This window comes from Anopheles coustani, chromosome 3, assembly GCF_943734705.1.
Source record: "Anopheles coustani chromosome 3, idAnoCousDA_361_x.2, whole genome shotgun sequence".
In the NCBI taxonomy this organism is placed as follows: domain Eukaryota; kingdom Metazoa; phylum Arthropoda; class Insecta; order Diptera; family Culicidae; genus Anopheles; species Anopheles coustani.
The window spans coordinates 63,316,373-63,340,680 of NC_071288.1; the positions used below are offsets into that span (position 1 = coordinate 63,316,373).

Sequence of the window (24,308 nt, forward strand, 5' to 3'; positions counted from 1 at the left end):
TCAGCAATGCCTCTCGCTCTAATGATAGATTTCTCTTTCCTTCCTTCGGTTCACGTTCGGTGCTCAGAATTCGAGCGAACGTTCGCTAGCGCACAGAAAAAGTCGAGCGAATTTTTTGGGCATTCTTCCCCTTCCATATACGGGTAAAAAAAACAGACCAACTGTTATAAATATGGTATACAGCGATTGCCGCAAAAAGCTCGGGCCAAAAAATTCGTTATACGCGTTCGTTCGCTTACGTGTGGCTCCTCGGACAAAGTTGTTTGCACAAGCAAAACAAACGGACGCCATTCTCCAGAAGTCTTTTCACGATGGGATTACCGATAGGATGAAGTTTCGATTACCACAAAGTTACTGCTCAGCCACTGAAATCTACAATTCGACTGATAATAGACAATTTTTAACAACGAAACAAGATAGCATGACGATTTTGCATGCTGCGAATGCTTCTGCCCAATAGCGTTGATGCATATTGGCATCAGAGAGCAGACATCTTTCCATTTCTACGAGGTAGCGGTTCTTCCGCTCCGCGACTCCATTCTGCTGAGGACTCCCTCAGCTTTTGTCCACGGTAGTTCTTGATCCGAGCGGATCACTTTTGGCTTGCGTTCGGACATATTCTGCGTCATACGCACGTACTCTTCAATTTTATTGGCAACTTCCGACTTTTGCGCAATAGCGAGAGTGATCGTCAATCATAGCCAAGAAGTATCGGTATCCTGAGACAGAGGGTGTCTCAACCGGTCCGCATACGTCTTTATGTACGATATCCATCACGGATCTCATCGATGACAATGATTCCTTCGGGAATGAAGTACGCACAATGCCACAATCGCCTTTCCGTGCGTTATTTCACAGCTGTTTTCTTTGAAGGTTACTCGTGCACCTTTCTCTGTTATTTGTGATACCGACAACAAATTCAAAGATAGGCTCGGAGTATACAACGCATCGCTCAGCTCAACATGTCTTGGCTGTCCTCCTTTGTCACTCTGAGATTTTCTGCCAACTCTTGTCCGGCGTTCAGCAGCTGGTCGAACAGTTCTTCCATCGCGAACAGATGCTCGGCCATGTTGTCTCCTTCGGTGTATCGTTTATCGCATATTCTTTTCGGCAGAGACACCTTTGAGGTTAGGCTCGTCTTCCAGTGATGGCTTTGTAGTGACAACCACGCTTCTCGTGCTGTCTTAGAAGATCGGATTAATGCGTGTTGGTTGTCCTCGATCAGCAGGCCGATTGTCGCTCGAGACTCTATCGCTATATCGCTTTTCCTTGCGCATTGCGTTTACTACCTCTACTGGACCTAGGAAATCCACATTGACTTGGCTGAAGGGACGCACATACGGGGTAAGTCTAGCTGCTAGGAGAGGCGCCATGCATGGTGATTCTGGCTGACATTTTTTCACCTTGCAGCGATGACACCGTTTTGTCAAGATGTGGGATGTAAAACCGCTGCCTCACCTCGTTCACTATGCTCTTACAATTAGCATGGCCGAACCGTTCATGGTATTCACTGACCAACAGATGGGTGAGGGCATGCTGATTGTGTAAGATGACCGGATAGCGAGTATCGTACGCGAGATGATCAGCTTCACAAGCCCGACTTTCGGCCCTAAGGATGCCAGCTTCATCCAGGAACGACGCCAGCGCATGTAATTTATTGTTCCGGTCCACAGTTTCGTTGTTTAACGTACGCCATTCTTCCATGGTCCCTGACAGAGCCCTCACTTCCATCGGAAATGATTCCCTATGAGCTATTTGCCAGAGAAGTTGCTCGGCCTTCTTGTACTCTTCGGAGCTTAATGGCACTTGCTCCGCACTGACTCCTCGTATGATGACTTCTTCCTGTGCTGCAGTCGCCTTAAGGGTTTGTATCGGCAATCCCTATGTCTTTCTTCTGCAGTTTTCGATAAATCGATATACGCCCGCTACCGATGGAAGAAGGATTTTCTACCTTGAAAAGCGCTGTAGATCAATGTTGAACTTCTCTTGCTCAACACATGCATGCACTAAACAATGTCCTTTTCTTTCCTCCTGATCGCTGATGGGTTTCTGCACTATGATGGTTTCTCCGTCACCTTCTAGCGCAAAGAGCTGTTGTAGCGCTTCGTGTAGATCCGGATCGGCTTGAGGGTCTTCGCTGCCTACCACTTTCGCATGGCATTTGACGTACACTCGCGTGGATCCGCACGCAGGGGTCCTCTTTCCGTCCCCGGTTGGTCAACACTAGCTGTTATTATTATTATTATTATTATTATTTGTTCTGGTCTATCTCCGGTTGGTGCATTGCATACGGTCCGTAATTTGCCCATCCATTCATGCCCATTTGAGTCCCGCGATTGTTGTATATTGAAACTTTGTAGAATATTGTTCACCCATGATTCAACATTTCAAGCAAAACGACTAACAATAACGGGGGGGGGGTAGGAATCTGTGGAAACGGGGCAATGTTGCATGTCGCCGTCAGTTGGGTAGTGTTGGGTAAAGTGCGATTGTGCGCACTTGCCGCAATACACACCTTACTGTGCGCACCGCACAGCACAGTGCTTGAAGTGCGCGCAATAAGCACGGTGCGCACTTCAGGCGCACTTTAACACTTTGACTGCCATGGCTATCATTTTTGGTAAAAGAGTAAATGAGGCCCAAATGGGGGGTGCCCATGGCGCAGCGGTAGCGCGAGGAAACACCATGCCACAGGTGTGGGATCGAATCTCGAGTCTGGCACCCCCCGGTATTACGAACGGCTGACCACCGATCTATAATATACCGTCTTTCGGTCACACAAACTCTCTTCGGAGAGAGGCCTTGTCCCACTAGGGGATGTCGTACCACATAAAAAAAAAAAATATCTCTGAAATGACAACTCTTACCTACAAATCCTTTTGTAGTTACATAGTTTCATCTCCTGTCTAGCTTAATTTGTGGTTGGTTTTAAAATAACTGTGGTATGAAAAATGTTACAAGCTTTTTTAGTAGAAGGTTTTTCGTTTATTGAATCACATGTGAATCGCTTTGTCTCTTTCTCTAAATGTCGTTGCGTGTCTATTGGGTGAATGAGACGGATGTAGTCGCGCTGCTAATACGTAAACCGTTTATTGGAGAAATCTTGAGGCGCTATATATTTAATAATAACGCCAATAGAAATAAACAATAAAACCATTAATTTACTTCAATAGCATCAACTGCATTAAATCAAATAAACGTTACAAATTACATTCTTTATGATTTCACATAATTAAAATTACTTATCATGGATTAATTCAAAGCAGTCACGACACATTTGTGGCTGCCCTGGGCAGTTGCCACAGAATGTGTATGTTTGTTTACCTAACTTTCGCACATCTTCGCGGCTTTTAGTACTAGATAAGAGCGTGTAGCAATTGGTACATTTGCGCCTAATTTTTTTACCATCATCATTAACTCTGTCTATCCATTGATGTTTGTTTTTGTTGCTTCTATGATTATTAGTGGAAGTAAAATTTAAAAGCTTAGTTAGTCAGCTTATTATAGTTATTTTTCCCTAAAATTTCGTATTTGAATGTTTTGATTCAAGGCATATTTATATAATATCCACGCGTTAACGACAGAAACTCCCAACAGTAGTTCAAGCGCTAGTTTCCTATACCATTTCACTCCTTTTCTAAGCGTTGTGGCATAAGAGCCCATTTGATCTGATAGGTCTATACCGCATTTTGCTTGATTGTAATCCAACACTGCTTGTGGTTTTTCCAAAGCCCTTTTAGATTGCCGTTTTGACGATGTTGTATTATTCTCTGTTATTTGCGTCTTTTGCTTATTTACTGTAACCTTAAGAGGAGCGTGTTTGGTACATAAAATCCTAACATCTCGGGTATCTTTCCATTTTAACACTACTATGCCATCCGCATCTTCTCTAGCAATCAATTCCCCTCTTTTTAATTTAGCTAAAAGTACATTTTTTGGCATACCCTTTTTGTTAGCTCTAAAAGTTCCGACGACATGTGTTTTATGGGCCAAAAAATATTGCGCAACTTCATAGCTGGTATAAAAACTATCTACACTGCGTCCCAAAATGATAGCCTCACCTAGTTTTTTCTGTGCAGGGCAAATACCAAGCATACAATTTTTTTCAAAAAATACACAAATATCTGTAAGTATACAATGACTACTTTGCATAAATATTGTTGAAGAAAACGAATGAACAATCCCTTTTGTAGCAAGAAACTAAAATCAGTGGTGTCCCAAAATGATAGCCTCACTTAGAATTTTGATTAAATTATCAACAAAAATAGCATAAATGGATTCAAAAGTCATGATATAATAATCAGTGGGTCCCCCATTACGATTTATTGCTTGGAAAATTCGTGATGGCATGCTCTCCGATAATTTTTCTAACGTATTTACTGATAAGGAACGCCAAGCATTTCGGATAGCAAGATTAAGGTCCTTTATGGTCTCGTAATGTATCCCATCTTCATAAATCTTCCACAAACATTTTCTATTGGATTAAGGTCTGGGGAAACGGCTGGCTAAGACATTGTTTCGATACTCGATCGTGCATGGTGAGTTCTTGTTGTCTTGCGTGCGTGCCCGGCAGCATTTTCTTGCTTAAAAATGAGCTGTTGGGTGTTGTGATTTTCCGGATAAGGCTTCAAATGATTCGCCAGGATGTCGATAAACATATCGCTGTTCATACGTGTTGGTACAAGAGCCTACTATGACCGCTGAACGCAGCCCAAATCATGATCGATTCACCTTCAAAGTTGCGACGGTAGAAAAATCGTGCTATCGTCTCAAATCTCGCCAGTAATGGATGTAACTATCCCATCCATCAATATTCAACTTTTTTTCATCAATATAATCCACCTAACATGAATTATCAATTTAAAATTTGAACAAGACTACAAAGTGGCAACTTACGTTTCTTCACTCATTCTTCCATGTCATATGTGCTGTAGCAAACTCCAATCTATCGACTTTTTGGTGAAGTTTGAGGGCAGAAACTTTCTTCATGCACTCTCTTACAATATCAGAAAATGAATTCAAAGCTCGTAACACAGCATTTTTGTTCACATTCAACCAGAAATCGTTTTTTGTCCTACGACAACCTTTGGTTGAACTGAAAGCAACTTAAAAAATCCTCCGATTATCACGCGAGGAAAGATTTTAAAGACGACCAGGAGACTTCTGAAGCTCATATTAATTGGAATCTTTTACATAATCTTTAATGACGTTTGTGAATCTATTTGTTAGCACACCAATCTAATGATTTGACTTGCCATTAAAGCGATAAGCATCAATTTGACTTTTTTCTCGTTCCTAGAGTTGTTTTCTGCTTCCAAAGTTCAAATTAAATTACAAATTAAAGTAAGAGAACTTAAAAATTACTTTTGGCAACGGATAACGTGGCTAGGAACTGGGTTGCTTTGTTAATTTGAATGATTTTTGAAGTGAGGCTATCATTATGGGACACTCCATTTTTTAAATTTTGGACCAAAATGTTATAATTAAATTTTTTTTCTGATAAATTAGAAGTGAAACCCATTTCTTTTAGATTAAGGAATATGTTTCTGTCGTTTATTTTACCTTGCGATCATTTAAAATAGCATATGCGTGAAAAAACTGGGTGAGGCTATCATTTTGGGACACAGTGTATATACAAAGTTCGTCCTTCATTGACTAACAATTCAGACACTAGTACTGGTACTAGTCCCATCCATATCTATCTGTTCTATTCTATCTATAAATTATAAAATTTAGCAAAGTGCGCTTACAAGTTGTACAATCTCATGTTGCACGCAATCTTAAGTTGCTTGCAAGTGTGCTATACAACCAGTAACCTGCTGCTGGAGTATGGAAAACTATCCAAACCAACAATCCCGCAAAAGAATAACTGAATTAGCGTCTTCAAACTGAGAACCAAGCGCATCAGGACCGATCATGAAGTCAGTAACTTGCCTCGAATGTTTAGTATTTTAAGTTTGTCCACAAATATGAAGTATGAACCCAGGTGGTGACCAGGCCATGTCAGCACGACGTGCTCAACTGCGAGCGGGCCAGTGAAGAAGAAGAAGAAGAAGAAGAAGAAGAAGAAGAACAAAAATATCGAAACGTATTTACTTTTGACAAAAAGTATCGACAGTTACATAGGATTGATTGCTATAGCAACCAGCTTGATTTGGGAAAGAGTAAAGATACTTGGATTAACAAAAAACTTTTCATATTGAAATTGTGTTTTGAAGCAATTTAAAATTTTCGTTTCAGCACCGGGTCCGGGCCTTATGAAATATCAAATATCAATAGAGTCAAGTAAAAAAAAAAAGACACCGGGTAACTAGCTTCGTATAATTTAACAAAAAAAAAAGAAAAACAAAATGCACCACCAACAGAAGGGATAGCTACTGTTTCCTCCAATACACGATTCTTCAAGTGCTTCGAAACACATACAAAACACATATTCATATAAAATACAGTCACATCTTCTTCTTCTTCTTGGCGTAACGACCTCTTTGGTCATGCCTGCCCCCGTTAAGGGCTTACAAGACTTGTTTCCCTGTTGTACGTGGATAGTCAGTCCTCTCGTACAGGGGAGGGTCCGGTCTCGGTTGGGATTCGAACCCACGCCGTCGAGGTGGTGAGCCCCGGCGTGGGCCGATTTTCTAACCGGCGCTACCGCTCGGCTGTCGCGGACCCCCTACACACATACAAAACAAAAATATCGCTACGATGTACAAATCAACCAGAACTCACTCCGATCCAGAGCTCACTCCGATGGACAAACACGAGGAAACTGAAGGATCTAATTGATCCACATTTCTTAGCAATAAACATTTCAAAGCTTTCTAAGATTAATATGAAGTCGTACAATACCGATTTATATGGTTCGACAAGTGACTTGGACGACAAGTGAACAAGTGATAACTGGACTTGGAATAAAACGTTGAATGTTATATATGACTAAAATTTCATATTCCACCTCCTAGAAGATAACTTTCACATAAAAAAAATTCTTAGTGCCCGCGTAACCGGGCAAATAAGCTAGTCATTAATCCAAAAAATTGTTTCATTTCATTCTGGTTTGTATTGCTCCATTTCTTCAACCGTGCATATTTTGAATGTGGCCTCAAGGCACTGCACTGTGCTGCATATTTGTTGGTCTCATCAGCAATATATATCAGGATTTCATCGTCGATAATAAGAGAAAATATATCGAGAGGAGTGCTATCATGACTCATTTCTATCTGTAGCCCTTACTTACCAACAAATTCAAAATTCTTTTGCCTTCCTATGTATTCTCTCCAAATTGAATCATCTTCACTGTCTCCATTGTTGGTCTGGGAGCTATTATCAAAAAGTTCATTTTGATCGTCATCTTCTTCATTTAACGCTAATTCTTCTAATATTTCTTCAATATTATTATTGAGATCACCATCACAATCTAAATCAGAATTGTCATCAGATGCCGAATCCGTGTCACTTTGCAGATCACTCTCATTGTGTTTTGCAGGTTGTTTTTCTAGGAGCCGCTTACTCATTTTAAAGGGTTTCTTTCGGAAAAAAATAAGTACAATTAAGTTGAATGCAGATAAATTATTTCACTTATGACCAAACTAATGAACAGAAAGGTCGAGCGGCAAAGCAGAATGGCTCCTGACGACTTTCACCCTAACTTAGCTAAAACTTAAAGGATTGCAACTAGCGGACTTAAAAGACCTCTAATAAAACACGACGCGCGAGTTGATCTTACTCCTGGCACCTCCAGGTCAAAATTGCGAACCTTTATTTAACAGTTGATTGTTCTTATATACTAAAGCCATCCCTGTTGTCCCATCAGCTTTCCGCCCTCTTCCCTTGGTCATCACCTCGCTTAAGCCTCAACTTCGCCGCTTCGCATTCCAGAATGGAAAACATTCCTCGGTTTCCGCGATGCTTCTGTGATGTTTTGTCATCAGCTGTGCTTGGGTTGAACAACATCCCAACTTCCGCGATCAACATTTCTTCTTCCGCTGTACACAACTCATAACCAGGTCAACTCGTAACCAGGCCGAGCTCGTTGTCATTGTTATGCGATCCTACCGATCGGTGCTTGCATGTCGTAGGTGCGACGCTGCATTCTGCTGACAATGGGTTTTCGGCAACGCTGAGCCATGCGAGCTGTGCGGGTTCCGACCTTGGCTGTGTTCTGCTGACGCATTGCGCTTTCGCCGCGCGCGTTCGTGATGTGTCATGCCCAGCAAGCTTCCGTGGTTGCGGAGTGGTCTTTCTGCTGACGTCGATGTTTGCTGGCGATCTTGGCTGGCGGTTGGTGGCTTGAGGTGGGAGACGGTTGGAGTTGGCTAGCTGTTGGGCCAGCTGGGTCGCTTCATCCCCCCACACTTATTCGAGCTCAAAGATCTATCTAGAAGAGGGAGATCTGAGCTAGCTGCACGGTGGTGCCTAGCGACACGGCTGGTTCTTGGCTGTAGTCCGGTCCTGTGGGTCGTTGCATCCCCCCACACTTATTCGAGCTCGAGAACGTTCTAGGAGAGAGAGTTCTAGAGCTGCTGTACGGGGATGGTCCAAGTCGTCCTTCGTTGGGCTTCATCTACCGATGCACTGTTCGTCGCGATGCGTCGTGATCTTCCTTCAAGCGTCCTTCAAGGAATCTCGTGTAGCCCGTCTTCTTCATATCCGGTTGTATACTTGTCCGGATTGTCGAGAGTCGGATTGCCCGTTTAGTGGTTGCGCATGATGTGTCGTCATACGTTGGGGCTTTCGGGGAAGTCCTGCTCTTTGATGTCCTAGTAGTCTAAGTAATCGCTGCGTGTTGGGGCTTTCGGGGAAGTCCTGCCCTTTGGTCTTCTAATAATCTACGTGGTTGCGCATGGATGTTGCACGTTGGGGCTTTCGGGGAAGTCCGGCCCTTAGATGACTGCGGGAGATCACCTTACGCTGCCTTAATTCTAAGGTACCATATTAATAATAAAATGACAAATCTGCATTTTGTCGGTTTCTTCTTACAATGTATTTGGCCCTTCGCGATTTATCGCGGTATTGTAATTCTAATTTCTTATAGTCTTGTTTTTCTGAAACTATCCTATTGGTGGATGTCCGTGGTTTGCCCTCCTTTCCTATAATACTGAGCAACGATGGCTCCTTCGCTATTTTGAGCGGTATCTTACTTATTCTGCCTCATGCTACTCGACTAGGAAGGGGTTCTGGGAGTTGCACCCACTTACACATTCCTTGGTTTGAACCCGTTCAACTTCCTAGGATTTAAGCATTTTACTATCCCTATCAGGCGTTCATCTGCTTTGGGTGTCGAATGGGCTCTGGAAGTTGAACCCTTCACTAAGACAATCGTTGGTTTGAGCCCGTTCGATTCCCTAGGATTTATGCGCTGTCCCTAAATATTCCTAACTGAGCATCGTTGGCTCCTTCGCTTTTTACGGTATTTAACACTTAAGTTCTCTACCCGATGTTAATCAACTATGGGTATCGAATGGCTCTGGGAGTTGAACCCATCACTAAGACTTTCCTTGTTTCGAGCCTGTTCGATTCCCTAGGATTTATGCATCTCGATCCCTAACTATCCCTACCTGAGCATCTTTGGCTCCTTTGCGTTTTCATTTCGCATCCTACTGTCCCTAACTATCCCTATATGAGCATTTTTGGCTCCTTCGCTATGTTTGCGGTATGTAGTTTATTTTCTCTACCTCATCCATTACCCTAAACTCTCGTTAGAGGAGAATGTCTATTTTGTATTTGTTTTTTCTACCTCATTCATTACCCTAAACTCATTTCATGATTCTATCTAAGCTATGTTTAAATCGTTATTATATTTGCAGAGGTGTATGTAACAATATTCTTTATGCGCCCCCCCTTTGAATTTTCTTACCTAGAACGTAGTAGTAGTTAGTGAACTTTAATTTCTTCCAGATTGCACCCTTCTTATTTTCTTTCAATTTTTTCCCAAATTCGAATTTTTCAATTTAATTGTTCCTTTTCGTTTCTCTATATATATATGTATTTATTTATTTTTTTTTGTCTAGAGATAATTAATATTAATGTTATTATAAATTTTTACAACTATATACTTTTTTTTTCTCATTTTGTTGGTTATTGTTTTCTTTCTTTTCATTATTTTCTTTCTTAGTTAATAATTAAAGGGGTTTCTCTTTTGTTTATCTATTGGTCTTCCACATTTATTCTCATTCTTCGGAACATTTTTTTTTTTCAAGGCCGGCTGTCTTCTTCCAGGGATCTTAGTCTTGCTTCTCCAGGGATTTGGTTATCAGGTAGTACCCTTCGTCCGCTAAGATCGCGTACGCCTGCCGGATACGCATGTATCCAGCAGCGTATTGTCTCGCCGATTCCACCAGGGTTTTCGGTGGCTCCAACCCCGGGTGATTGCTCAGTAGCTCCAGCACCCTTCCTAGCGCCTCTCGATATTCGGATTCCCGAGGGACGGGGTATTTCCCCCAACGTCGGTCGTCCTGTTGCTCGGCTTCCTGTCCTGCCTCTTGCAGCGAGTGATAAATTTGGCGCAGGGTGTCCATTTTGCTTCTGAGTGCTTTGCACTTCTTGCCCCTCATTAAATAGTTCCTTCCTAATCGATTCTTCGTTCTTCCCTCTCCCTCCTACTTTTTCTTGTAAAGTGTTTCTGATGTCATCGTACATTCATCACCTGAAACATTTTTTGCTTTGGCTTGCTGTCTGACTTCTCACATTTCTCGCGAGACCCACATTCTCGTGTTTGAATGTCCTCATTCAACGGGAGGTTTTTTTCTTCAACGACTATTTTAGTGGCTGCTGATCCCTTTACTTGTTCGTTCTCACTAGGTGCTTGCATAGTTGTTCTTTCATTTTTGTGTCTTATCACTCTCTTTGCCTGGGCAGTACCCTTTGATTTTCCCTCGCTTACCGTTGGAACCAGTACTTTCGATGTACCTTCTACCGGCGCTTGATTGAATGGTTCGCACGGTTCGGGTACCGGTAAAAAAAATTGCACTGTGGGTAAAGTATTGTTTACCTTGTGGCGCTGACGCCGCTTGCAAAACCAGGCCATCAAATATGCTACAATAGCAATGGTCGCCAAAACGGGGCCCGTTACCCATGGTTTTTCCAGGGGTGCATACACAAGGTTTTGCAGTGTTGTTCTTTGGTGTTCTAAATTATGAACTGCAACACCGAGTTGGAACAATTGTCGCTGGTCAGCAAAGGAGTATTTTTTCGGTCGACAAGTTTGATGCTTTCACACGCTCTACTTCGATTCCCGCTAAACTGGGTTTTGGAACATTGATTGTTTCTTGCGTAAGTAAGCTCGCTTCTCCCGCATCTGATTCCTCCTTATAGTGAATATCGATGCTGGGCGTGTGCACGGAAGTACCCCGTTTTAGTTGTATTATCCCGCTCCCCTTTATTGTTTGTTGAGTGTGGGTCTTGTTTATAATAGTGGTCAGGATAACCTCATTGGGTGAAAAATACATCCATTGATTGGCTACCCACGTTTCTATCCATATGTCGTGTGCAATTTTTATTCCCCTACTAATGCAACTTTCTGAGCTAACGTTGGTCAGTAGGGAAGGGAAACAGTCTAAACTATTTTCTAATGATTGAGTGGCCCGGTTCACTGTACATAATCTTAACTCTCCTAACTTTCGACATTTATTTAACTCTTCCTCTGTGAGGGTATATCCTAATTTCTCTCCCTCTCTTATGAGTAGTATATTTCGGTAAAGATCAGTTATTTTTAGAGTGTCACCCGATAGGCGCGGTGATACGACTCCTTTAATCGTCTGATAACTATTAGTTTCAACTATGGGTACTTCCAGATGTAACTCTATTATTCCCTTTCCCGTGACCACCGTTCGTTGATTCATGAAACCCAGAATCCCCATGTTGATCTTTCCGTTGGTTTTCCGAGGAAAACCACGGTTAATGGGTAGGGTTCGCTCCCTACGATCCATCTCGGTCATGAATTCTACTGGGCTAACTAATGTCATGAGGTCGGAAAGGGGTACGTCCTGGTTCATTAGTGCCGTTAGAGCAATTCGCTGTCTACGATGGATATCGTTAAGCAACTGCATAATCCATAAATGTAGCTTCACCAGTTCCTGTTCCATCCGGATCATTTGTCGGTGATGGTTCATATCGCGGATTCCCTCTCTCCACTCTCTTCTGGCTTCAAGTGCTATGCTATGATTATCTAATCTCTCGTCAATGTCCTTAGATGCATTCGCTACCAAATCATACATAGCAGTTACTACCCCTACTTCGCTATCTAGCCGGCGTTTTAAGTTTTCCTCATTGGACCGTACCTTATCGAGATCGGAATCGATTCGGGACCGATCCTCCGAATCCATTGCTCCCAGATACGACCATAAGCTCCTTGTGGGTCGTCGTGGAATCAATTCCTGTTGCAGCATCCGCTGTTCTTTTATTTTATTATACTCTCTTTGTAGATTGTCGATCAGTCCGTTACATACGTTGGAGGACACTAGTTGGCATGTTTTATTAAAATTTTTGGTTGCCGTTTCCAACGCTTCGATTTCCTTGTTCAGCATGTCCCAATCGAATTCGACCTTAAATCGAGCCTTTCCGCGGATCAACAATGTGTCTCCCAACTGTTTAGTGTGCAACTTCCCAACTTCCTGAGATGCTGCTGTGGCGATTAACAGCCAGGTGACCAGTAGCATCGTCTTCATTCCGGTAGGAATCATCCGTGGTTGATTCGCGCTGATGTCCGCTGGTTCTCTTAGGTCCCGACGTCCGTTGTTCCGATGTCGGCTAGCTGCTGTATGCTGGATCAGTTCTTTGTTTGCTTTTCGCTACCCTTTATTGTCACTTTATTTTATTGTTTGCCACTTATTTTGTAACACTTATTGTCACTAATTCACTTATTGTCACTAAACTTACACTCAATGTCTCTAAACTTACACTCAACTTACTTCCCTACACTTGCATCACCTTCGTAACCCACCGGGTTACTACTGAATGATACTGAGATTTTTATCCCACCGCTGTCACCATTTGAAACGAAAGTCGAGCGGCCAAGCAGAATGGCTCCTGACGACTTTCACCCTAACTTAGCTAAAACTTAAAGGATTGCAACTAGCGGACTTAAAAGACCTCTAATAAAACGCGACGCGCGAGTTGATCTTACTCCTGGCACCTCCAGGTCAAAATTGCGAACCTTTATTTAACAGTTGATTGTTCTTATATACTAAAGCCATCCCTGTTGTCCCATCAGCTTTCCGCCCTCTTCCCTTGGTCATCACTTCGCTTAAGCCTCAACTTCGCCGCTTCGTCATCCGCATTCCAGAATGGAAAACATTCCTCGGTTTCCGCGATGCTTCTGTGATGTTTTGTCATCAGCTGTGCTTGGGTTGAACAACATCCCAACTTCCGCGATCAACATTTCTTCTTCCGCTGTACACAACTCATAACCAGGTCAACTCGTAACCAGGCCGAGCTCGTTGTCATTGTTATGCGATCCTACCGATCGGTGCTTGCATGTCGTAGGTGCGACGCTGCATTCTGCTGACAATGGGTTTTCGGCAACGCTGAGCCATGCGAGCTGTGCGGGTTCCGACCTTGGCTGTGTTCTGCTGACGCATTGCGCTTACGCCGCGCGCGTTCGTGATGTGTCATGCCCAGCAAGCTTCCGTGGTTGCGGAGTGGTCTTTCTGCTGACGTCGATGTTTGCTAGCGATCTTGGCTGGCGGTTGGTGGCTTGAGGTGGGAGACGGTTGGAGTTGGCTAGCTGTTGGGCCAGCTGGGTCGCTTCACTAATCTGAACAGATGACTTTTTTGAATACGTTGAATATGATTATAATTCTATATTATTCAAAGAATAATTGCTGATTGACTGAAATCTGCAAGCTATGTAATAAAATCTGATCGCAAAAATAATGGCTTGATTGATCAATCACCGATTTTGCACTGGTTTGCCTTGCCTTGCAATTCATGTGGTGCGATTCAAAAATTAAGCGAACGTTATAGAAAGACAAAGAAAGTGCGAAGGTGTCAAAGGCAAAACACCAGAAAAATATCAATTGCCGAGCTGTGTGTGTGCGCTTCGAGCACCTGTACACTTCGCAGCAGGCCATGGCTATCAAAAATGATAGCCAGCGATATTGTATGAAGAAACAGTTTGGCCTGCAGGTAAACACGACCAAAATGAGCGTGGCAGTCAACGTGTTAAGCTCTGAGCTAGTAAAGTTTTTTTTTAGAATAAGTAAAAAAGTAGAGGAGATGGACCAACATGATGTTGTGCAGTGTTGTTCGCTGCGTAGTGTTATGCAAACCTTTACTCACAACAACCCTGCACAACATCATGTTGGTCCATCTCCTCTACTGTTTTATTTATTCTAAAAAAACTGTAATAGTTCAGTGCTTGAAGTGCGCACTGTGCGAGAAGTGCGCACTGTGCGTGAAGTGCGCACTGTGCGTGAAGTGCGTACTGTGTGTGAAGTGCACACTGGTTTCTGGTGCTTTACCCAACACTATGCACTATCCTTTTTCTTTTTCCACTTCATGCTCGTTTCCATTGGAATTGATACAGGTTTGCAAGTTTCAATTCCGAATCTTTGCAGTAAAGCCGATATGTATGTCGTCTGATTCAATTGTAATACTTCCTTATTCATATTTCGAAGCATTTGTGTACTAAGGAAATTTTTTAGCTCCTGCATGTCGTCCACCTCGAACTAATTTCTAAAAAGTTGTTTCAAATTCAAAATTTCGTTCAGTGAACTTGATGCCAGTACGATATCATCCACGTACGAGATAAATCCATACACCATACATTTCTTGTGTATAGACAACTATCATAAGGTGACCGCTAATATCCTTGATTCGGTGGCGGTAGGTTCTGTGATAGAGTGGTTAACTAATGTGTTGTTGTCGTCTTCGTCGTCTGATGGTGAGGGGCTTTTGTAGCTGTTCCGTTTTCGAGAAACGGTTGAGGTTCCGAGATCATTAAATTATCTGAGCCTTTCAATGTGGAGCTGCTTTCGGGGTTGTTATTTGTTATGTTCGATTTGAGGATTCGTTTTAGAGAGTCTTCCTGTTTCGCTACCTGTTCGTTTGCTTTTTTCAGTAACTCATTCAACTTGTTAATCGTGTTTTGGGCATTATTGAGAGCTGCTCGTAGGCTTTCAATAATCTTGTCTTTCTGTTTTCCGATGAATTTTGAGCCTTTGTGATGCGGTTTTATACTGATCTGTATTAACGTTTCGAACGAAAATCGGCCCATGAGCGCCGGGGCTCACCACCTCGACGGCGTGGGTTAGAATCCCAACCGAGACCGGACCCTCCCCTGTACGAGAGGACTGACTATCCACGCACAACAGGGAAACAAGTCTCGTAAGCCCTTAAGGGGCAGGCATAACCAACAAGGTCGTTACGTCAAGAAGAAGAAGATTAACGTTTCGCCCGGATTTCAGAGTTATATTTTTTGCTTCGATTTCCAGCGCAATTTAGAATGGCCAAAACTTCTACAGTTGAACACACTTAAAATTTGTTGCCGAGTCTCGGCTATTGGTTGTCGAGATCCGCACTGCTGAGCGCTCGGCAATGCTCTCGGTTAAACTTTTTTAACCGATCAGCACCTCGGTTAGTTACAAAAAATGACAGCTCGAGTGTTTAACTGAGTCTGTCGGTAACGAATAACCGAGATATCAGCAATGTTTAAAAACAATCATTTTGAATCATCCAATAAATAGAGCAACTAAACGTATAAATATTGCCAAATACACAACCACTTTTTCTGGGTGGTCTAGATCTACATTTGGTATCGGGACTTCCGGCAGTAAAGGTGTTGGATCCGGTTACTGGAAACGAAAAAAACAAAAAAAAAATAAATCATTTACCCTAATAATAATTACCGGGCGACTGGATATCAACCAGTGTGGTCCATACCAATCTTCTTTTCAACCGGGTGAGAAGTACACAGGGACGTTGCTATGGGATACACAACTGCCAACAGTGCACGGTCCTCGGTTGAAGAAAAGATGTCAAACTATTTTATTATACTTATACTTACATTTATGCATTTTTGGGGCCGGTTTGGCCTTAAACTGGCAAGCTTTTGCCCTTTCTGCCCTCTCTGCTGCCTGGCACTTGGCTTCTTTACGCTGGGCAATCCACCATGAAGTCGTCCAATCGGCGGCTGAGTTCTGCGATCTCCCGTGAGAGGTTTTGTTCCGGTTCCGGTTTCGACGTGATTTCGGCCAAGGTGTAGGGGTTGGAGCGACGGTGTTGCTCAGAATAACTGCGTCAGCGACACTTGTCTTGTCGGCTGTGGTTCCGCGGGCTGCAATCACGGCTGCTTGCACGTGCAGCGGTAGTCGCCCAATCCACAGGTCGACCAGCATCGACTTCGTCATGGCACCATCCGCTGCGCGTCTCACCTCCGTCAGAAGCTGCGAGGGTTTGCGGTCTCCTATCTCAATCTCTGACAAGAGACGGGGCAGTCGGCAGCGCTGCGATTCTGCCAAGTGCGCCAGTATGGTACGTTTGGTGAAGTCATAGGCGTTTACCGCGGGTACAACTTCCAGCAGCGGGCGTAGTTCAGGAGTACCCGTGATGGTATTTGGGCCGTGACGATGTGGAATCTTTTCGCGTCCATCTTTTCCGTGATACCGGTGGCCGCGAACCAATGTTCGAGGACCCAGAAGTATGACTGCAAATCGTTCAGCGTCATCTCCGGTCGATTTAGGCGTACGGCGGTGAATGGCTCTACAGCCCTCGGTGGATCCTCGATGGTAGAAGCGGTCGGTGTTGGTTCTCCTTCCCTCTCTTCCGAGGAGGCGGTGGTCGTTGCGGCCGTCGATCGCGGGGCGGCTCCGGGCTGTGCTGAATTTTATGCATTCTTAACGGTGCACGGGTTCTTTTGCACTGTGGTCACTTCGCGGAAACGGTTACCGGGCGACTGGATATCGACCAGTGTGGTCCATACCATCTTCTTTTCATATCATCTCTTCTCAGGATATCATATCTTCTTTTCAACCGGGTGAGAAGTACGCGGGGGCGGTGCTATGGGATACGCAAGTGCCAATAGTGCACAGTGCTCGGTTGAAGAAAATATGTCGAACTATTTGATTTTAATTATACTTACATTAATACGGTACGGCTGCGCCTTTCTGCCCTCTCCGCTGCCTGGCGCTTGGCTTCTTTGCGCTAGACAATCTTTTCAGCCAGGGCGTGCAATTCATTCGCTCGATTCATGTTGATGTATCTAAAACGGCAATAAAAAGAATATGTTAGCGAATGGGTTAAACATTTGTGTTAATATACTTACACTTTTTTATTTAACCGCGATTAGACGAACTGCTCGTCTCAACGGACTGGACGGAAAAGGCAGATCTTTAGAATGGCCGAAACTTCCACAGTTGAACACACTTAAAATTTGTTGCCGAGTCTCGGCTATTGGTTGTCTAGATCCGCACTGCTGAGCGCTCGGCAATGCTCTCGGTTAAACTTTTTTAACCGAGTACCTCGGTTAGTTACAAAAAATGACAGCTCGAGTGTTTAACTGAGTCTGTCGGTAACTAATAACCGAGATATCAGCAATGTTTAAAAACAATCATTTGTGCAGCTTACTACACATAACGAAAAAAAAATCGTTCTTCGGAATTTTTCAAAAGGTTTGGTATCTTTAGAATAATAATGAAGGCAATATGTTCATTTTTCAGTAAATATTCATCTTTATTCATTAAAAATATTACATAACTCCATTAAAGCAATACGGGCATCCCGTTCTCTTAGAATAAAACAAATATTTTACATAAGTTGGTTAAAAAATTTGATTAACAGTTGTACTTAGTGCTTCAAATTGAAGCAGGATGCATTGAAAAATGAAAAAAAAAAAAATTATCGGTAGTACAGCATTTGACTTCAAATACGGTAAACAATTGACAGAGAAGAGTAAAGGCACCAATCAGGTTTTTTTAATACATTTATCGTTGATGCACGATATGTCAGACGTTGGAAGTGCGGTCTCAAACTAAAAGAAAGGATTGGAAAAAGAATTTGAAAATTAAAGTATTACATCTATGCTAATTGCGCTGTGTTAACTGTAATAATCGACTGTACAGTGACTGTTGTGCATACATGTCTATGGAAGCTATATTCGGTCTGATTGCAATAAAAAGCGAGGTAAAATAACGGAAAACTTCTACATAGTACGGAATACCTCTGCATTACAAGTGTACTGTAATCGATTATTTATACTTATTGCATGACTTACATCAATCCATTCGATAATACCATGCAATGGATTCAGTTGACGACCTTCTTCTCCTTTTTGTTCGTTGTCATTGTGCGTGTTCTTTTAACACCTCTAATAGAGTTTTTTTTTCACGAACGATCGATAGCGCCTTCAAAACATAATTTATAATGTACCGATACTTGATACTGCCACCGATATCACGATACTTTTTCAAATTTTTTCTTCCAATGTGGGCCTGCTTTCAATGTCGTTATTTTTTGTATTCGATTCGAGGGTTCGGTTTCGGGAAGTCACTCTTTCTGTTACGCTAACTGTTTATTTGCTTTTTCCAATAACTCAGTCAGGTTGTCAATAGTTTTTTGAGCATTTTTGAGAACTGATCGAAAGCTTAGAGATGCGGTTTTGTACTGATTTTGTATTTTCGTTTTGCCCGGAATTATATTTTTAGCTTCGACGTATAAACAGTTCAGATCTATTTTTGTGGTTTACTGTGTCAATTCTGCTTCTCCTCTGAATTTCGAAAACGGAAAATCTAAAAAGAATTTCCGCCACATACGACTTTTTTATTGCGTGAAAGTGGCGGAGGCAGATGTTACTTTTACATCTTTATGCTAACAAATTTAAATCTAATTTCATCATACGATAGTGTACATGTTGAGCTACTCATTGTGTTGCAGTAACCTTTATAAATTTAAATATGTCTTGAATCGAAAGGATCTATAAATAACTCTTCTGTTCGTTCGACTTTTTGGCCCACTTTGGCCGACGATGACTGATTCAAATCAACGATTACGATCTCGCCATGTTTTGAGAGGAACCAGCAATTCCTGCCCACCATTTAGTCTAGGGTTTTTAACCTCGAACCCCCCGGAATTCGCTATTCGAAAATTTTCCAATTCCGACAACCATTTGATGGCTTGCTCTAAGCTTTTATGCCCGCTTCGTATCAGGCGCGTCAGATGGAACAGTTTGATTTCAAACGGGTATGTCGAAACGTCGAAAGTGGTTCAAAGCGTTCACATTCCTCCAAGAGGTGCTGAAGATTGTAAAGATTACCAGACATCATCTGTTCTCCGTAGACGCTAGGGAACTCTTGAATGAATCCTTCAAACAGCTCACAAGCGATGTGCCAGTAACCTTTAAACGCCAATGAGGACAACAAAGGTACAGCGCAAAAAATTATTTCATAAAATGCTGGTACTGCTGTTCGTCAAACCACCTTGTGATAATAGGCCACATAGCGCCCTTCCATTGTGCATTTCTGGCAGCTGTAGTATCCGTTATGGCCACCTACACCTGAGATCAAGACGTTAAAAAAGAAAAATTAAAAATAGTTTCGATGTGTTTCAACTAAACTGAAGATGTTGCGAACTTGCAACGGTCTGTGTTGAAAGAGTATTTCAACAGAAAAAAGCAGACACTGGATTTTAAGTTCACTTGCACGAGTGGTTAAAACTTTCGTGCCTCTTTATTCTCTATCAACGACAATAACAATGGTCGCGCCGCTTATATACTATGCCGGTTTAGTTAGTTTTTTTGTTCAGGTTGTACTACCAGTTTCGGTGACACTTGCGTTTTGACGGCAGCTGTCATGCCGTTGCTTTGTTTTGCAACAGTCTGATTTAAGAGGAGATTTTTCCACCGCCGAGAAAAACTGGGAGCCATGTTCAGCCAGCGTGTTCTGTTGTGTTTCATCAAGGAATAGACCTGCCGATGGGCGATTGTTGCGCAGCGGTACAATGTACCGGACTATCCTGGCTTGGATCTTTCACAGACTGCGATAGCAATGCAGATGGAGAAGCAGCAATTTGCAATGTGTCATCGGAACCGGGGACATCACTATAATCGGCAACACCCGAGTCAGATATAGAAAACAAGGAAAATATCGATAACGATATCTTCGGTGAGAGCGAACTTAGTCCGGTGGATCCATCAGCTGTGATCGCCGCTGTCCGCCCTCACTCACACGCCTATGCGCCGCTGTACAGATTCTATGGCAGCGATCCTGCAGCGCTCTCTTTTTGTCATCCTTGGCCCCTTTTTATTCGCACCGTTGCAAATTCGCAACAGCTGATGTAAAATATGTCTACCCTTTATAAAACACCGAGCTACAGTATCGGCAATGATAGCGCGCAGCTTCAAAACAACCCGCTTTTCATCGATGCTCAATCCGTGCTCGAGAAGCTTATTGATTTCAGCACATATGGGCCCCAAATATTCGTTCAGGTTGAGTGGCTTCGTGAGTCTGCAAATAATAGCAGCCGTCATGATCGGTGCTTCTGGCATCTCGTGAATGTTAAATAGACTGGGCCAAAATTGCATACTGCTGCTATTGTGCAATGGCAGCCCATCGATGGAAAAATTCAACGATATTTTCGCCAACGAGCGATTATTATATCTCCAAAAATAAGAACGTAAAATTTTAGCATTAACGAAAAAATGTTACCCTTAAAATATGTTACTTACCGAAAATAGCTGTACACCGATTTTCCGATCCCGTGGTACCTGAACCGGCCGCCGCTTATTTGCACTATCTCCGTCGATGGGCTGCCAGAGGTTCCAAGCAGCGTCTGGCAGTTTTCGGAACCTTTGCGCCCGTTGTAAGGAAAAAAATCGTGTTTATGAAATAGATAGATTGATTAGTGGATTAGAGACAACGCCCAATACTACAGTCCCATTACCAAAGGCAAAACTTCGATGCAGTCAAAATTTTCCTCGTCGTCGTTATCGCCATCGTCATCAGAAAAACTTTCGACTTGATCGACAATGGAAGGTTTGACCTCCACGTCAAGCTTCGGACGAAGTTCCTCTTGAGTGCATTCTGGCTCGTTTGATGGAATTGCTGTAGAGCCAGAGGAACCCGCCCCAGCTTGGAGAACCGCGCCTGCGGTGATATCCGAAGCGTCAACCCAGAGGGACAATTCACCTGTTTTGGTGGGGTGAGCCAGTAGGGTTGCTTCGGCGAGTTGGATTTTGCATTTTTCAAATGCAGTTTTCGTTTCGTCGGTTCACGTCAAGGTGTAGCGTTTTTAAGGTGCTTAACTGTGGACGGAAGCTTGAAATTTTTGACGACCCTGACGCGATCCGGAAGTGGACGGATTCCTTCGGTGGAGGCGAAATGTCCAGGAAGTTTAGTTTTTCTCGCCTAAGTTCGCGTTTAGCAACATTTATCCATAAGTTGAGCTGCTTGAGCCTCTCAAACAGCAAGTGCAAATGTTCTCGATGTTCTTCTAGCAATGACGGCGCGATGAACAGATCATCGATGTAAGGAAAAATTAAATCCAAGACACGAACGATCTCGTGCATTAGGCGTTGAAAGGGTTGAGCTGTGTTTCTTAGCGAAAACGTCACAAAAGAAAATTGAACGAGACCAAAAGGTGTCGTAATAGGCCGTTTTCGGGATGTCTTCAGGATGAATCGGAACTTGATGGAACGCCTTCTGCAAGTCATCTTTCGAAAAAATGGCAAATTGGCTTGCAAATTCGTTATAAAATCCTGAAGGTATGGGCGTTTAAGGCACACAATCCCTGCATGGTCGCCAAGAACCATCTGCCTTCTTAACAATGTGGAGGAGGCTGACTCAATTGCTGCTGACGATCTGCAAATTCCGAGTTCCACCAGGTTTTCAAATTCCACACGAGCTGCTTCTAGTTTGTTCGGTGTCAAGCGTCGCGGTCGACCATACAGGTTGACCAGTAGTTTCGATGCGGTGGCAAGTCGACGATCTGTTGACTGTCCCCGGGGTAGCGGGACGGGTAATTGTAGGGAACTCGGCTAGTAAATCTGTATACGGCGATACTAAACGTTTTTACGGAAAGCGTGCTGGTTTTGTCGAGTGATCAATCTTTCCAGGTCTGATTGATTCGAGATAGGTGGTGTCATCGATAAGACGATTACATTTTAAATCGATAAGTAAGTCGTAATGATTAAAAAACCTGCACCAATAATCCCTGATTGCACGTCAGCAATCATTAAGTTCCATAAGAACTCTTGACGAAGACCTAGATTTACCTTTAATAACCCAAGTAACATTTTAATGATGAGCATGAACAACATCGTTAGAACCATGATAAAACTTAAACTCAACTTAACTTAAGTCTCATCTCAAGAGTAAAATATCTTAAACGCTGTGATAAAACCTTCATAAACCCGTTTTAAGTGTAAGAGGGCCCACTCTACAGAACGTTGTCAAAACCATCCCTTAAAACCTTTTCTAGACCTAAAATCACTGATTGGTTTTAAGAGAAGGTTTTAAGAAGGACTTAACAGCGTATTTACAGACACTTCAAGTCTACTAAGATTTTAGACTTAATGAGCGGTCTTATAGCTATCCTCAAAAGGTTTTAAGGATGTCAAAATTATTAAAACTATTTTGCCTGCTGAGAAACCTCTATAAAACCAATTGGACTTGGTACACCCATGTTAAAACATTGATAAAACTTGTTAAAGTCTAATAGGTGTTGGAAATGTTACTTGGGAATACTTCTCCGTACACTTTGATGGGTGTCCCATTCGCGGTAAACAGTTTTAAAGCCCCGCAGAAAATTTTCACTCACGACCACTCAATTTCCACCCGTCTCATGCTACTTCCACCATTTATTCAACTAGTGATGATGATGATGAACCCACCTCAGACCCCTGCCTAGGATTGAGAGAAGGCGAAGTTATCTTGTAATACGAGGGCTGACAATAAAGTAAGGTCTCCAATTTTTTTTTTCATAGAAAATGACATTTATTTACTAAAAGCGATACTCCGTTGGAAAGGCCAAGGTCTTGGCTTCTTTTCTACATAATCGCCATTTTTTCCTTGCGCATCCGCACGATGAACTTGTCTATGCCGGCAGAATACCACTCTCCGTCCGCCTCGCGCAACCAAGTGTTGACCTCTTTCTGAACCTCCGCGTCACTTTCAAACTTCTTCCCTCCGAGATGTTTTTTCAGGGCGGAGAACATGTGGTAGTCACTTGGGGCCACGTCGGGACTATAGGGAGGGTGATCGATGATGTCCCAGCCAAATTTCTTGAGCAGGTCAAGGGAAGTCCACGCGCCGCTTCATGTGGTCTTCGGTCAGCTGTTTCGGCACCCATCGGGCAGAAACTTTGTGATACTGCAAGTTGTTCACAAGGATATGACGGATTGTTTCGCTGCTACACACTCCTCCAAGCTTCTCTTCCAAGTCCCTAATTGTCGCACGGCGGTTTTTGAGCATTTCTGCCTCCACTGCTTGAACAATCGCATCCGAGACCGACGGTCGGCCACTTCTCTCCTCGTCGTGAACATTAGTGCGCCCGGAATTGAACTCGCGGCTCCACTTACGCACGTTTTTTATGTCCATACACTTTTCCCCGTAAACTTCAACTAGTTGACGATGGATTTCAATAGGTGTCACCTTTTTCGCACTCAAAAAACGTATTACAGAACGCAATTCCCACTTGGACGCTGACGCGAGGGGTACCTCCATCGTTGACGGCTGCTCAGCCAAGACTAAGCGGTCGGGGAAGCCTCACCCAGCAGCAAAGTGGTAGTGGGGGAACCAAGGAACACGGCGGTGTTGCCAGATTTCGCCTAGCGCGTGATCCGGCGAAGTTGCAGAGTTGGAGAGCTTACTTTATTGTCAGTCCTCGTATTAAGTTTCAAGCAGTTTTCCAATATTTAGTAGTAGTCGAGTGGATAATTCCCGCCTGCAGAGATCAACTCTATTCTCTCCTAATCAGTCTAATGTTCACACGAAGGTCCACTACACTCGCGCAAGTCTCAAACCTTAGCAGACACACTGATTTACTCTAAATTTACATTTTAATCTATCTTTATATGCAAAGTCAAAAATAAAAATCATCATCATCATCAAGTTGTTGACCATCGCAAGGTACTAAAAAGGACAACAATACATCTTCTTCTATCTACCACCTAAACGATACAACATTTAACGTAGTCAGCGCAAGAACGCCTAAACCCGGACGATGTGGCCTGATTGACAACACGAGGAGGCAGTCCGTTAAAGTACTGGATACCTTTGAACAGAACCGAATTCCTAGCATTGGATGACTCTAACTGTGGTATCCTTGGTTCATTAGCTCTCCTTGTCCCATGGGCGTGAACATCAGTGCCTCGAATTACTCTC

General features: G+C 43.1%; 1 protein-coding gene across 1 annotated transcript in view; it reads right to left on the bottom strand.

Moving 5' to 3' along the window:
• Positions 1 to 24,308, bottom strand: part of LOC131260218 (GDP-Man:Man(3)GlcNAc(2)-PP-Dol alpha-1,2-mannosyltransferase) — a 164,799-nt gene that overhangs the window by 884 nt on the left and 139,607 nt on the right. The window lies entirely within an intron of this gene.